Below are 13880 nucleotides of genomic sequence, written 5' to 3'. Positions count from 1 at the left end.
TTGCCCAGGTTGGCCTTGAACATGTGATATAATAGCCTCTTAATATAAAGAAAAGACAGAGAGAGCAGAAAATTTTAAAAAAGAAAAATATAGACATGCACAGAAATTAATTCAATTGTTAGGTATCCATAAGCTCTTAATTGTACTGGGTACTGAGATGCAAAGACACAAGCCTACCCTGAGGAGTTCACAATCTTTGGAAAATACTGCATAGCTGGATTACTGTATAAACAGCTGGCTACGGGAAGAATCATGACAACACAACAGCTATAACAACTCTGAAACAAAGGGGGCTTCACAGAAGCCAGCCCTGGATCTGGGTCTTGAAGACTGTGTCAGATAGGGCTGTGGGTGCAGCTGGGTGGTAGAGTGCTTGCCTAGCAATCCCCAACACTGCAAAGAAAATAAAAATAATAATAATAATAAAAAAGAATTTGGCAGGCAGACAAAAGAGAAAGAGAATTAGAGAACACTGTATGCAAAGACCCAGAGGCATACTACAGTAGTTATGAATTACAAAACAAACTCTATTTACACAGATATAACCAAATTGAGGGAAATACTTTAGCAGATGGTTAGAGTCAGGGTTAATATGGCAGAACACACACAATTTTGCTTCTTTCTGACCAACCCCCACGGCACCACAAAATGAAAGAATTACGCCCCCCACCCCCAAAAGATAGAGGGAAAATGAAAGAAGGGGACAGTGACATTTTGGAAGCTAGTAAGCTGGTAAGCCAGTAGCAACTGACTCTATCAACCTGAGAAAGCTGGGCCTTGAGTCAGCAACGATAAAGATAAAACTGAGAACCAACTCCACACACACCACAGAATCCTGAAGGCAGCAGCCAGAAGCTTTAGAACTGGGGTGACGATAGTGATGAAGAATTCATGGAAAGTAAGGAGGGCCAGGTGAAAAGCTGTTAGAGAAGTCTTGGGTCCTTGCTGCTGGAAGTGTGATCTCACCTCAGACCAGCAGCAAAAACCTTACTAGATAGCAGATCTCAGACTCAAGCCCGGAGCTACCACATCAGCCCTTACCTCTTCACTAGATCCCACGTGATTTGTGTGCACAGGAAGCACTGCCTTAGGTGGTTCCCACAACTCCATGTCACTTGCAGTAGACCAGCGCTGCTCTCCCATTCTGGATGTCCAGAATGTTAGGGAGAACTTGACACAGGTATTACCATTTTGAAACATATCCTTCATCTTCGAACAAGAGTCACCTCCCAGTTACTCCGACTAAACCCCCAGACAATACTCTGTCATCTTGGTTCCACCTGAAACAATGACCACTTCAACAATGGAGGTGAGACCACAAGCAATCCTTTCCTGACAACCCCCTAGCAACAGCCTAAATGCAAAATTTCTCCCACTCTCTCATGTCCTTATAATGATCCCAGGCTGTAAGCAGAAGTCGGAAGACAGGTCTCAGTCTCCACTGGATCCCCTCCGTAGGTTTGTTCCTAATAAACCTGTTACTATTGGGACACCTCTCCCTTCTCTTCCCTTCATTTGGTTCTTTCTTTACACAGAAGTGTGCTGAAATGGTGAAACAGATTTCTGGGTTGGAGACACTAGGCATATTTGAGAACAACAACAGAAAACTGGGAATAAGGATTTTACTTATTGACCACTGCCTGGGGGACTCCCCAGCTCAGTTCCAAGAAGCCTGGAAGCCATCCCTTACCCCTGCTATACTCTCCTCTCAAGAGCTGGATCTGTTAAGAGAAAACATCTAGGCAGGTTCCCCTACATGCCACCAGATAATCCCACAGTGAAGCTTACATGTGACAAGCCTCACCTGTGTGCTCGAAAAAAAACAGAAGACAGGCATCAGAGTAAAAGAAATAAGCAACTTGGAGGAAACAGATGTTAGGAAAATGAAAATTTCAAAACTCATTATCCTCACATGAACAAGATATTGTAACTACATTACAAGAATAAAATCATATGAAAAAAAAAAGAATATTGAGATTCCATAAAAAAAGTTCTCAAAAGGCAAAAACATGATACAGATCTGGGAAATTCAACAGAAAAGCTGGATGAGAAGGCTGATAAGATCTCTAAAGTATCTCTTCCTAGACAAAGGCACTGAAAATATACATTGGAGAAAAGATAGCTTATTCAAGAAATGGTGCTGGGAAAACTGGAAGTCCAAAGGCAGCAAAATGAAATTAAACCCCTATCTCTCACCACGCACAAAACTCAAAGTGGATCAAGGACCTAGGAATTAGACCAGAGATCCTGCACCTAACAGAGGAAAAAGTAGGCTCAAATCTTCATCATGTCAGATTAGGTCCTGACTTCCTTAATCAGATTCCTAAAGCGCAAGAAATAAAATCAAGAATCAATAAATGGGATGGATTCAAACTAAAAAGCTTCTTCTCAGCAAAAGAAACAATCAATGAGGTGAAGAGAGAGCCTACAGAATGAGAAAGCAAATTTTTACCACACACACATCAGATAGAGAGCACTGATCTCCAGGATTTATAAAGAACTCAAAAAAATACCAAAAAATACAGACAACCCAATCAATAAATGCACTAAGGAGCTGAACAGACACTTCTCCGAAGAAGAAATACAATCAATCAACAAATATATGAAAAAATGTTCAACATCTCTAGCAATTAGAGAAATGCAAATCAAAACTACTCTAAGATTTAATTTCATGGCAGAATGGCAGTTTTCAAGAATATAAGCAACAATAAGTGTTGACGAGGATATGGGGGAAAAGGCACATTCATTCATTGCTGGTAGCAATCAATCTGGAAAGCTGTACGGAGATTCCTTAGAAAACTTGGAATGGAACCACCATTTGACCCAGCTATCCCTCTCCTCAGTCTACACCCTAAAGACTTAAAAACAGCGTACTATACTAACATGGCCACTTCAGTGTTTATAGCAGCACAATTCACAATGGCTAAACTGTGGAAGCAACCTAGATGCCCTTCAATAGATGAATGGATAAAGAAACTGTGGTATATATACACAATGGAATATTACTTGGCATTAAAAGAGAATAAAATTATGGCATTTTCAGGTAAATGGATGGAGTTGGAGAACATCATGCTAAGTAAGCCAATCACCAAAAAATCAAAGGCTAAATTTTCTTTCTGATAAGTGGATTCTGATCCATAATGGAGGGAGGGGGCAAGGGGGTAGGAAAAATGGTAGAATGATAAGGACATCATTACCCTAGGTACATGTATGACTGCACAAATGGTGCAACTCTACATCATATACAACCAGAGAAATGAAAAGTTGTGCTCCATTTGTGCACAATGAAATGAAATGCATTCTGCTGTCATATATAACTGATTAGAAAAAATTTTTAAATGTTCATTAGAAATTTTTTTAATCGGAAATTTTTTAAAATTATTGATAGCTGATTGCATGAAAGCTCTGTGTAAATCTAAGATGAAAAAAAAGTCAAAGAAAAAAACATCTTTAAAGTAGTCAAACAAAATGAATAGAGTGGGGAAGACAATTAGAGGACCAGACCAGGAACTTCAACATTCAAATAATGGAAGTTGCATAAAGGAAAAAATACTGGAGGGCAGAGGTAGGAGCACAGGGGAGAAATCAATGAGATCAAGAAAAATTTCTAGGTCCAAGGAACATGAATAACTAAATTGAAAGGGCCCAATTAGAGCATCCCACAATAAATGAAAGCCAACCATACTTATAACACCTGGTTGTAAATTTCTAAAACAGAGAAGATTCCACAGGTTTAGAGGTAGGGTTCAGGGAATGTGGTGATAAGTTTCATACTTAAGGATCCAGAATTACTATAGTTTCAGATCTACCAATAATAACGATGAAAAACAATGGAGGAATAGCTTTAAAATTCTGAAGGAAAATGAACCTGTTTCAAATTCTATATTTAGCTAAGCCACTGGACAAGAACTAGGACAAACTCTCAAAAATTTACTGGAGGATGTAATTGACAAAGATGAAATAGTGAAACAAGGAAAAAGGAGAGCATGAGACACCAAGGGCTAGACATCTCCAGGGAGGAAAGGCACCCCCCCCCCAGGAAAATGCTGAAGGGAAATGTTGGGATAATGAGTACCAAAGATACCCTCTCGAAGATCACTTGGCCATTTCTCCATCTGTTAGCGGAGGACCACATCCCAGGGGGAGCCTGCTCTCAGTTCTTGTCTTTGCTTGCTGTGCCCCAACCACGTCTCTCCTCTCTCTTCTATACTTGTCTTCTGTGGCAATCATGGTGCTCATTTCATCTCTGGTGGGCTTCAGAGGAGAAAGACTGAACAGCCCATTCATTCCCTTTAGATACCACTGTGCACTGCCAGCGGCCCTGTAATGGTGAGCCCCATGCTTCCCAGGACCCACTCACTCTTGACCTTGCCTACAGGAGCTCTTGTAAGCACACATGGACGCAGAGCCAGACCAAGATGCAGAGACTGCCCAATTTATCTTCTGAGAGCTGCCATCATATATCGGCAAATATTGCTCTTTCCTGATGTGTATAATTGTGTGCTTGTTGCCCAGTTTTTTTTTTAAAAGATACAATTATTTTACTTACAGATCATTTATAAGTAGGAAATAAAAATGAAAGCAAAAAGGAATGATTAACATAAAAGTTAAGAGAAAATGATCATGTTCTATTTCTGAATCTTGGTGCTATGTATAGGGGTGTCATTTTATTATTATTATTTAAACGGTACCTATTTCATATACTCTTCCATATAATGCCACTCTTATCTATTTATTGTAAAATAAAACATGCATACAGAAAAAAGCACAGCATACATGCAAAATTTACAGAGTCATACGAGGTCTTCTTTTTGCAACATAATTCATGGTGTTATCAATAGTATTTTTGCACAAACTTTCCATTGCAGTTGCCATGACTAAGCTCCTGAAAGGAAGCATTCTGAAGAATAAACTTGTTCCTCTCCACTTTGGTATCATTCGTGATGCAAACAAAGAACAACTACTCAATAAATATATATGTAAACACAACAAAAGTAAACATTTTGATTTTACGTCCTCATTGTCACATTCTGCAAGAACTATTCCAGAGATGAACATACCTGCGACTCAGGAACAAAGGAATTTAGAATCCACTAGTAGCTTGGGTTCCAACTCAAAAGATCTATTCTAAAGCAAAACATTTGAAAAGAGCCACGGTGAGAGAGCCGTCATAAAAGATACTTCTTTTAGTATTTTTCATTTATAAATGCATTTAATACAGCAAAGAAATTTAGAGAAGAGATTTGGTACATAACATCAAAAATAGAAATCACCTAGTAACTAGTAACTAGTAATAAATCACCTAGTAATAAATCACCTAGTAATAATAGATGCAGTAAATGGTCATTTTTAAAAATCTTGGGGAAAAAAGTAGCATTTAAGAAACATTGAAATATGAACAAGTTGCCAGGTACCATATTTTAATATTATACTTTCATATAGGGCAATATACTTTCTATTTGGGAAATCTTGCTTTGGATTTTTGTTGTTTTAAACTCTCATAAGAACCTATTTGGGAAGTCTTTGGACTTTTCACCCATCCTCAACTAAAGGTCTTTGTCCACAACACTAAATCTGAACACTTCCCATCAGAACTTTTCTTTCACTAAGGTTGGTGTCAAGAGGTTCCAGGAGAAAGGGAGCTGGCAATACTGGCAACCTGAATCCCTGAGTGGGGCAGTGTCCACCTCAGTCCTGTGGAAAGCGGGATGCTGTGGGCTGCAGATCTTAAAGAAGCAAATCAATGGTATCAACTGGCTGCCTAAGTTATCTGTCATAAATACAATGGTAGATCCTCTCCCTCAAGGGCTGGAGGACTGGCTAGCAAAAACAACTCCATGAGGTTTACTCTTTCTTCGTTATGACGACTTTTGTTTTTCTTTCTAAGAGACAGGCCTCGCTATATTGTCCAGGCTGGCCCTGAACTCCTGGGCTCAAGCGATCCTTCTGCCTCAATCTCCCAAGTAATTTGGACTATAGATCCATATCACTGCAGCTGGCTATAATGACTTTTAAAGTCACTTGGTTTGCTTACTTTTTAACATTTAGTAGGACAATTCTGAACATTAAATTTTTCAGAGAAAAAAAGCCATAGATATTTTATTCTTTAAATGTATAGTACATATTTGAGTCCCTAGGGTCACATTTTGTAATCAGTATCTTACTGGAATAATCTCCTATTTTTAGGCCTTCATCCTCTTTCAAGTGTTTTTTTTTTAACCTTTCCTTATCTATTTGTACATCCAAAGTGCTGATATTTCTGATATTTAAGTCTGACTTATTTTTCATAGAGCTAAATTTACTTTTGGTTAAGACCATTTCTCTTGCCTAGAATGTTCTTTTCTCCTGTCTGACTGAGCACCCAGAGCTGAGACATTAAAATTCAGTCAACTTCTTCATTATATGTAGTGTTTAAACAATCCCCCAGTTCAGTTTTACTTTCCACACAGAAAACACTACAACTGGAAGAAGTTCAGACTCGCAGGCCCAGGTTTCAATCCTGACACACCTACTTATGAGCTATATGTCCTGGTAAAGGCTCAGTCTATCAGAGTGTTGGGTTCTTCCTTGTAAGGTGCATCTGCCATAGACATGCTGGGACATGCTGGGACTAACTAAGTTGTTGGCCATTAGGAAGAGCAGCCATTAAACTGCTTAGAAATGTCTGCTTGCAATTGATAAAGAGCTATAAGGGGCACTAGCCATAGGCATTCTTAGCAATGACTGGTTACATATGATAGGGAGTACAGCTCCATAAGAATGTGCAAAGAACATGCCCAGTTGCAATTATATTACCTCACTGGACATAACCAATGGACGTTGACTTTCACTGGGCATAACCAATCATCAAGGTACACCACCAACATGAAACTATATTTAAATTGCTGGTCCTGCCACACTGAAGAGTTTTGCTCCAAGAAATCAGTGAGACTGGCCACCTTGCCGTCCATCCCTGGACTGACTCCACTTTTCCTGACGTCTAGCCATCGGCTGGAGAGAACCACCAGACAAGGACAACGTCTGCTCTTTGACTAAGAGAAGTCGAGTGGCATTGGAGGTATTTGGGGGCTCATGGTTGCCCTAGAATTGTGTGATTTGCTTATAGTGTTTAATTAATGTGCTTTGAATGCTAGGTGGGGTACTCCAGCACACCCAATGAGTTTTGCATTAATTGTTTATTTTTGGTGATTGGTGTGACCGAATATATGCTTGTATTTAAAGATAATCCACCTCTGAATAATTATTACTAGCGCTGCTCATGACATTCCCCTATGGAATGACAATCATAATATTCCATGTGGATGAAACATGAAATTACACAATGCTAGAAGACTTTCTTGTGCCTTCCTACTCACTACATCCTTCTTAAAATTTTTTATTTCAGGGATCTGGAGATATAGCTCAGTGATAGAAAACTTTTCTAGCACAGGCGAGGTCCTGGGTTCAATCTTCAGCAGCACATACACAAACATTGTCTCATAATTCTGACTCCTTTTATTTTTATCACATCTCTAACCTGCAGCCTATTTAAGTAACAGATAAAATACTGAAAATGCTTTTTCAGAATCTGTAAATAATATTTTGTAAACATAAGTGGAATATAATCAGTGAGAAATGGAAGGAACATATCCTTTAAGTACATTTTCTTTATAATTTCTAAATCCTATATTATTATAAGACCTTAATGATTAAACAGTTGCACAAACATTTTTATTTTAAAGTTAGAATGTCTTTAACATCAATTACAATTCATCATGGCATTTTATCACAATCTTTCAGTATCTCTCTCTACACCCAAGATCCCATCAAAATTAGAACTACTTGGTTAATTTTTTAAAAAGATATATATATATATATATATATATATATATATATATATATATATTCTCAAGAACAAAGAAAATTAGAGGGGACGAATCATCAGATAAGTAATTTCAAATAAGCTCTGGAAGAGAGCTGAGCTGGTGGAATGGTAGATAGCTGCAAAATAAAGAGCCAGGGGAGGAGGCCCCAAGAGAAGGGAGCCCACCCATAAACAGGGCCCATGAAGTTGAGCACTCAGAAATTCCAAGCATTGCAGAAAGTGGCAGGGAGGTACAGGACTGAAGATGAGAGGACAGTTGAAAATCTGCAGACAGAGTACCTGGACCTCCAGCTATTTCACCCTGTCCCAAGTAGCAGACAACTAACTGCAAGAAAACAAAGATTGATAACCTGAGCAAACTGATCAGAAAGGCTCTGAACTTGAAGGCGGCAAGCTGAAAATGTGGATAAATTGAGAATCTGTAGGCTGAATGTTGAGATCCCCAGTTCTCTGCCTGCCCTGCTACCAGGAGACTGGAAGCCAGGAAGAAAGAAAATCATTGCATTTTAAAATTATGAGTCCTATTAAAAATATCTGTGGATAAATGAAGCAGTTCAAACCATAACTATACTCACCCTTCTACACACCCACTCCAAATGGAAATAGAAAGTTACCTGAAAACATTATTCCAAATTTCTTACTTCACTTTTTCTCTTCTATCCCTGGATGAGTCTCCTGGCAGCCAGCTGTCAGTTCCTACCAAAGGAAATCAAAGCTATTCAGAGGCACATAAACACCAATGATTTGCTGCAAGCATCTTTCTCATTTGGAGTCTAGTTTTTTAATTCCTTGTTAAGAAATCTCTACAGTGTTTGTTCAGTTTATCATATTTCACCAATTACGAGTTTGTAAAAGCGCCTGGAGTGGATTTTATGCATAGCAAACTGGTGGGTGTCTGTTTGTAGGATGGAGCCTGCCCTGCAAGAACTGTCAGCAGGCCCTTACCTGGTTCAGCCAGGCAGAAGGTTGAGGAAGAAAAGAAAAGGGAATTCTCCCAAGGTCCTTCGTCTTATCCACCTGCCTGTCAGAGGTTAAGTACAAGTTTCTGTGTCCTTTCTTAACATCTCTTTGTCTCTTGGATGACCAGTTTGCTGCAGAGCAGGGTTCTGTCTGGAGAACCTGACTCATGCAGTGTCTAACGTGACAGTGCCGTTTTGGCTGAGGTGCCTTAAAAGCTGTCTTGGAGGTGACGAGCGAGGCCTTTCCTATGGTTTTCTCTCCCAATATTTCCCTCAGTTTTCCTTTCATTAGGTCAAAAAAGTTGTTTTCCTTGGTGCCTTTTACTATAGGTTCTAATTGGATCCATTCTCCCACCATAAAGTTAGTTGTCTGGCTATGGTGGGGGAGAGAGGGAGTGAAACTTCACAAATAGGTTTGAAGCTCAAATTCAGTCCTTCCCACCAACCTGAGTCCTGCCTTTATGCAGAAGAGGCAGCAAGGTGTGTGTGTCAAGAACCTGGGCTGTCTCTCTTCAAGTTACCAACCTTTGGGAAGTCATTTCTCACCCCTAAAATGAGGATAATACCTATGTCACAGTAGACAGTTCTAAGAATTTTAAAAGACTCAAATATACTTGTTGCTGAAGAATTCAATAAATGACAGTTTCTAAACATACATCAGCAAATACAGGTCCTCTACATGTGAATCCTCTGTGCTGGTAGGGTCGGACAATGAGGCCAAATTTCCTCTACCAATGGGTTCTCACCTTTTGTGGGCATAAACATCACAGGGAGAATCTGTTAAAAATAAGATTCCAGGCTCTATTCCCAGATATTCAATACCAGGTGCTTGCTGCCCACTTCGAGAAAATGTGGGGCAGTCTCTTCATTCCTATATGCTATCAACCCCTACCTCTAACTCTTACAGATCTTCAAGTGGTTTGATGCTGAACTCCTCTGCGGGAGTGAAGGGTAGATAGAGATGGTTAGCCCAGAAAGGAGTTAAGGGAGCCTTTGGGTTTCAGAGTACAGCCTTGAGTTAGAACAGGCCCCCGGGGGGTTGGAGGTTTGCTGCCTTGCTCTTCCCAGACAAGTCTGAAAAGAACCTGGTCCTGTGGGGAGCCTAAGGCCAGGATGCCCAGGCCAACTTGGAGTACAGAAAGCCTGCCAGCCACAAGAAAAGCATGCCTCTCCTACCCAGCAAGATGCATCTGAGATTGTCCCAGGAAATGTAAGGGACTGGCCAAGAAGAGTGCTCTTCCCCGGCACCAGTTTCTAAGAATTATTGACAAAATGCCTAAGGGAAGGAGTAGCTAGTACTGTTCCCTACACATACCCACAAAGGGCTAGGTTATCTTCTATTACCTTGGGGCTGTCCCCAGGGCCTTTACGAAAAATCCTTGGGATATATACACCCCTACATCTCTGAATAGATTCCCCCTCAACACACACACACACACACACACACAGGTAACAGAGGGGTGGGTGGAGGACAAACCTGCACCTCCAATCTCAGGGAACCAAGATGACTAGATTCCCGAGCTATTGAGGATGCTGTCTCTGGATCCCCGATGGCGTCTCTTCAGTCTTTTCCAAGAACGGGAGGGAGCAAGCCCAAAGTGCTGTCAGAGAAGGGCAAAGGAAGGTGACTGGGGCGACAGCGTTGGGGCACGGATGGGGGCGGGGCGCACGTTTCTTCACCTCCTCTGTGAGCCAGGGCAGCGGCTGGCGGGCTGAAGCTATTGCCATCCACAAAGGGGATTCTGCCCAGGGCCCCTGAAGAGTGGTTTCCGCACCTCCAGCCCTCTGGGAGGATGCAGCACACCCTTGGGAAATGGCGCGCCCGAGGGGACAGCCATTGCCCTTATCCCAGGGAAGGCTCACCTCTGCACCCTGGTTCTGGGCGAAGGGGGTCTCCAGCGCGCACATCCTTGGTGCCAAGGATGTGCGCGCTGGAGAGCCACGGGTCCCAGCTGCCCACCCCTGTCTGACTCCGGTTGCTCGAACCAGAGGCTGCAAAGGGCTACTCAAGCCACAACCCACCCTCTGCGCCCAGCCTGCACCTCCTGCTGCCCAGCGGCCCCAGGCACCTGCGGAGACGCGCTCGAGCTGGACCCTCAGACCCGCGCGCTCCTGCGGCCGAGCGCGCGCCGCTCCCGCTGCGGCGCCGACACCCAGCAGCTCCGCGGCTCGGGTTCATTCCCCCAGCGCCGTGAGGCGAAGAAGGAGGCGGAACCCGCATCCCGCGGGGTCCAAGCCCCAGCCGCGGCAAAGCCGGAGCCGAGAACCGGCGTGGATTGCAGGAGGCGAGAGGGTAAGCTCGGGCTGAGCGCACCCCAGGGTGGCGGGGCAGTGGCGCTGCGGAGGCCCGTGAATCCCGTTGCCTCTCGGTCGGCCGGGTCTCTTTCTCGGCTCGGGGCACTGCAGTGTCAGGATGCGCGTGAGGTGCGGGATCCAGAGCCTGAGCTCGAGGGCGGGGCGCACGAAGGCCACGCGGCCTCGGGGTCTCGGGCTGCGCCCTCGGTGCCCTCCTCCCAGCAGCTGCCACGGCAACCCAAAGTTTCCCCAAGTGCAGTCGGCAGAGACGGCGCCGCACACTGACCTGAGACTCTCTGTCGAGTTGGCAGCGGCGCCCGTCGCTTCCCTCGGGCAGCTCTGACCCTCCGAACTGGTGGCCCCAGGGCGCAAAGCCGGACCGAGCTGCCCAACCCTGTCTGCCGTCGGAACTGGGTAATGATCTTTGGTCTTTGGCGGCGCCAATCTCAGATGCTAGTTGGTGCCTCCCCGTCCCCGCCCCTGGTTGGCAGAGAGAGGCGGGCGGCGGGCTGAGAAGCTTGGAGTGGGAGCCGGGAGGCGCGCACTTCGCCAGACGCCGGAGCTGTGCGGCGCTTCCGCTGGGAGTGACGCGCCGACTCGGGGATGCGCTGCAGGTGGGGGCGGCGTGCCAGTCCAGTCCCGGGGGCCAGAGGTTGTTCTCCGAAGCTCCGCCTTCTGTTCTCATAAGCCCGGCCCCCGCCCCTCCTCTGGCCACTGCGCTTTGGCCCCAAAGACTTGACTCGTCCTAGAGCTAGGGTGGTAGGGTCCCCAACGCCCCTAGGATCTTTGGTCGGCTTCTGCACCCCTTTTTCTGCCCAGCTCGTATCCACGCGGCTGGTCAGTGAATCTGCCCTCGCGGGACTCTGCTCTATCCTGGTCACTTAGGCAATGCCCCCGAGCCTCACTTCTGGTTGGAGTGTTAGTGGGAACAATCATTCTTGTTTTTATTTTTATGAATTCATAACTATATTACACTGCTATTAAGGCTTAATATGACATTCAACAAAAATACAGTTCATATATTAAACTCCGCTGAAAGATCAAGAAAGATGAAATTAAAACAACAGTTTTTGTGTTGTTGTTGTTGTGCTGGGGATCAAACACAGGGCCTTTTGCACATGAGCCAAGTGATCTACCCCTCATTGAGCTATACCATACCAAGGAAATGGTTTTAACTCTGTGCTTATCTTGGAGAGTCTGACAGAGAAAAGATTCACTGTTTTCTGACATTCAGAGTCTTTAGAAGCAAGTTCATGGGACATTTTACCCTAGAGGTGGGCCCTAAGGAGTTGGAAGTCCTGGATCTGGGTTGCCCTTTGCCCTGGTTTGTTTGGAGGTTCCCAGAAAGGACTGGGAAAATTTGCTGGAAGTCTTAGGTCTCTTCCCATTGTCTATTTTTAAAGCTTTTTATCTATGTATATGTAGTGTACATATTTAAAGGTGCACATTTCCCAAATTCAGTGATTTTGCACAAATTGAATAGTCCAGATTAAGAAACAGAACACCCGCCAGCTCCCCAGAAGATCTCTTTATATCTCCCCCTTGTGGGGAGTAGTGGTTTCAAACAGCATACATTAGTTTTGCTTGTTTGGCACTTGAATCACCTTGTCACCCTGTCACCCTGTTGTTTGACTTTTTTTACCACAATATTAAATTTTAGAGATGACTACTGTGTGTGGTTGTGGTTTGTTCATTCTTTTTGCTATATAGTATTCCATGATGTGTATACAGCTCAACTTATTTTACTCCTGATAGACATTTGGGTAATATTCAGGTTTGAGACATTACAATATCGCTATAAACATGATACTAGATGTCCTTGGGTGAACATATGTACCTATTTCTGTTGGGTGCATACCTAGGAGTGGAATTGTGAGTCACGAAGTAGGCATATGTTCAGCTCTGTAGATATTGCCAAACAACTTTTTAAAGTAATCCAATTTTCATTCCTATGTTATTAGTTTCCTATTGTTATTTATTTAAAAAAAATTTTCAGTTGTAAATGAATGGCATGCTTTTATTTTGTTTATATTTTTTTCTGGGGTGCTAAGGATTGAATCCAGTGCCTCACATGTGCTAGTCAAGTGCTCTGCCATAGCCCCAGCCTTCCTTTTGTTATTTATTACCACAAACAAATCACTGCAAATGTGGTGGCCTAAAACAATACAATTTTTTTTTTTACAGTCCAAACTGGGTTTTATGTGGCTAAAATCAAGTTGCCTGCAGGGTACCTTACTTTTGTGTGCTCTAGGGGACAATCTGTTTCCTTGACTTTTCCAGCTTTTAGAAGCTTCCCTGCATTCCTTGGCTGGTGGCTCCTTCCTCCAAGCTCAAATTTCTCTCCTTTTTCTCCTCCCATCTCTGTTTCCATTGTCACATGGAAGCATCTGATTCCCCTGCCTTACTTATAGGGAACTTTGTGATTATACTAGGTTCACTTGAATAATCTGCCATCTCAAGATTATTTTTTTCAAAAATTTTTAGTTGTCAATGGACCTTTGTTTTATTTATTTATATGCAGTGCTGAGAATCAAACCCAGTGTCTCACACATGCTAGGAAAGTATTCCACCACTGAATTATAACCCCAGCCCCAAGAGTCTTAATTTAATCATGTCTACAAAAACAAAGCCCTGAGATAAAAATCCATCAGAGGATTTTCCCTGGTGACCTGGTCTGTGTTAAGGCTGGTAGGAGAGGGAGCTGATGTTGGAACACCATGTCTGGCCACCACCAACCTGCCACCACTACCATGTCTGAGACA

This window comes from Marmota flaviventris, chromosome 5 (genome assembly GCF_047511675.1).
Source record: "Marmota flaviventris isolate mMarFla1 chromosome 5, mMarFla1.hap1, whole genome shotgun sequence".
Classification (NCBI taxonomy): domain Eukaryota; kingdom Metazoa; phylum Chordata; class Mammalia; order Rodentia; family Sciuridae; genus Marmota; species Marmota flaviventris.
This window is presented reverse-complemented; position numbering follows the sequence as displayed.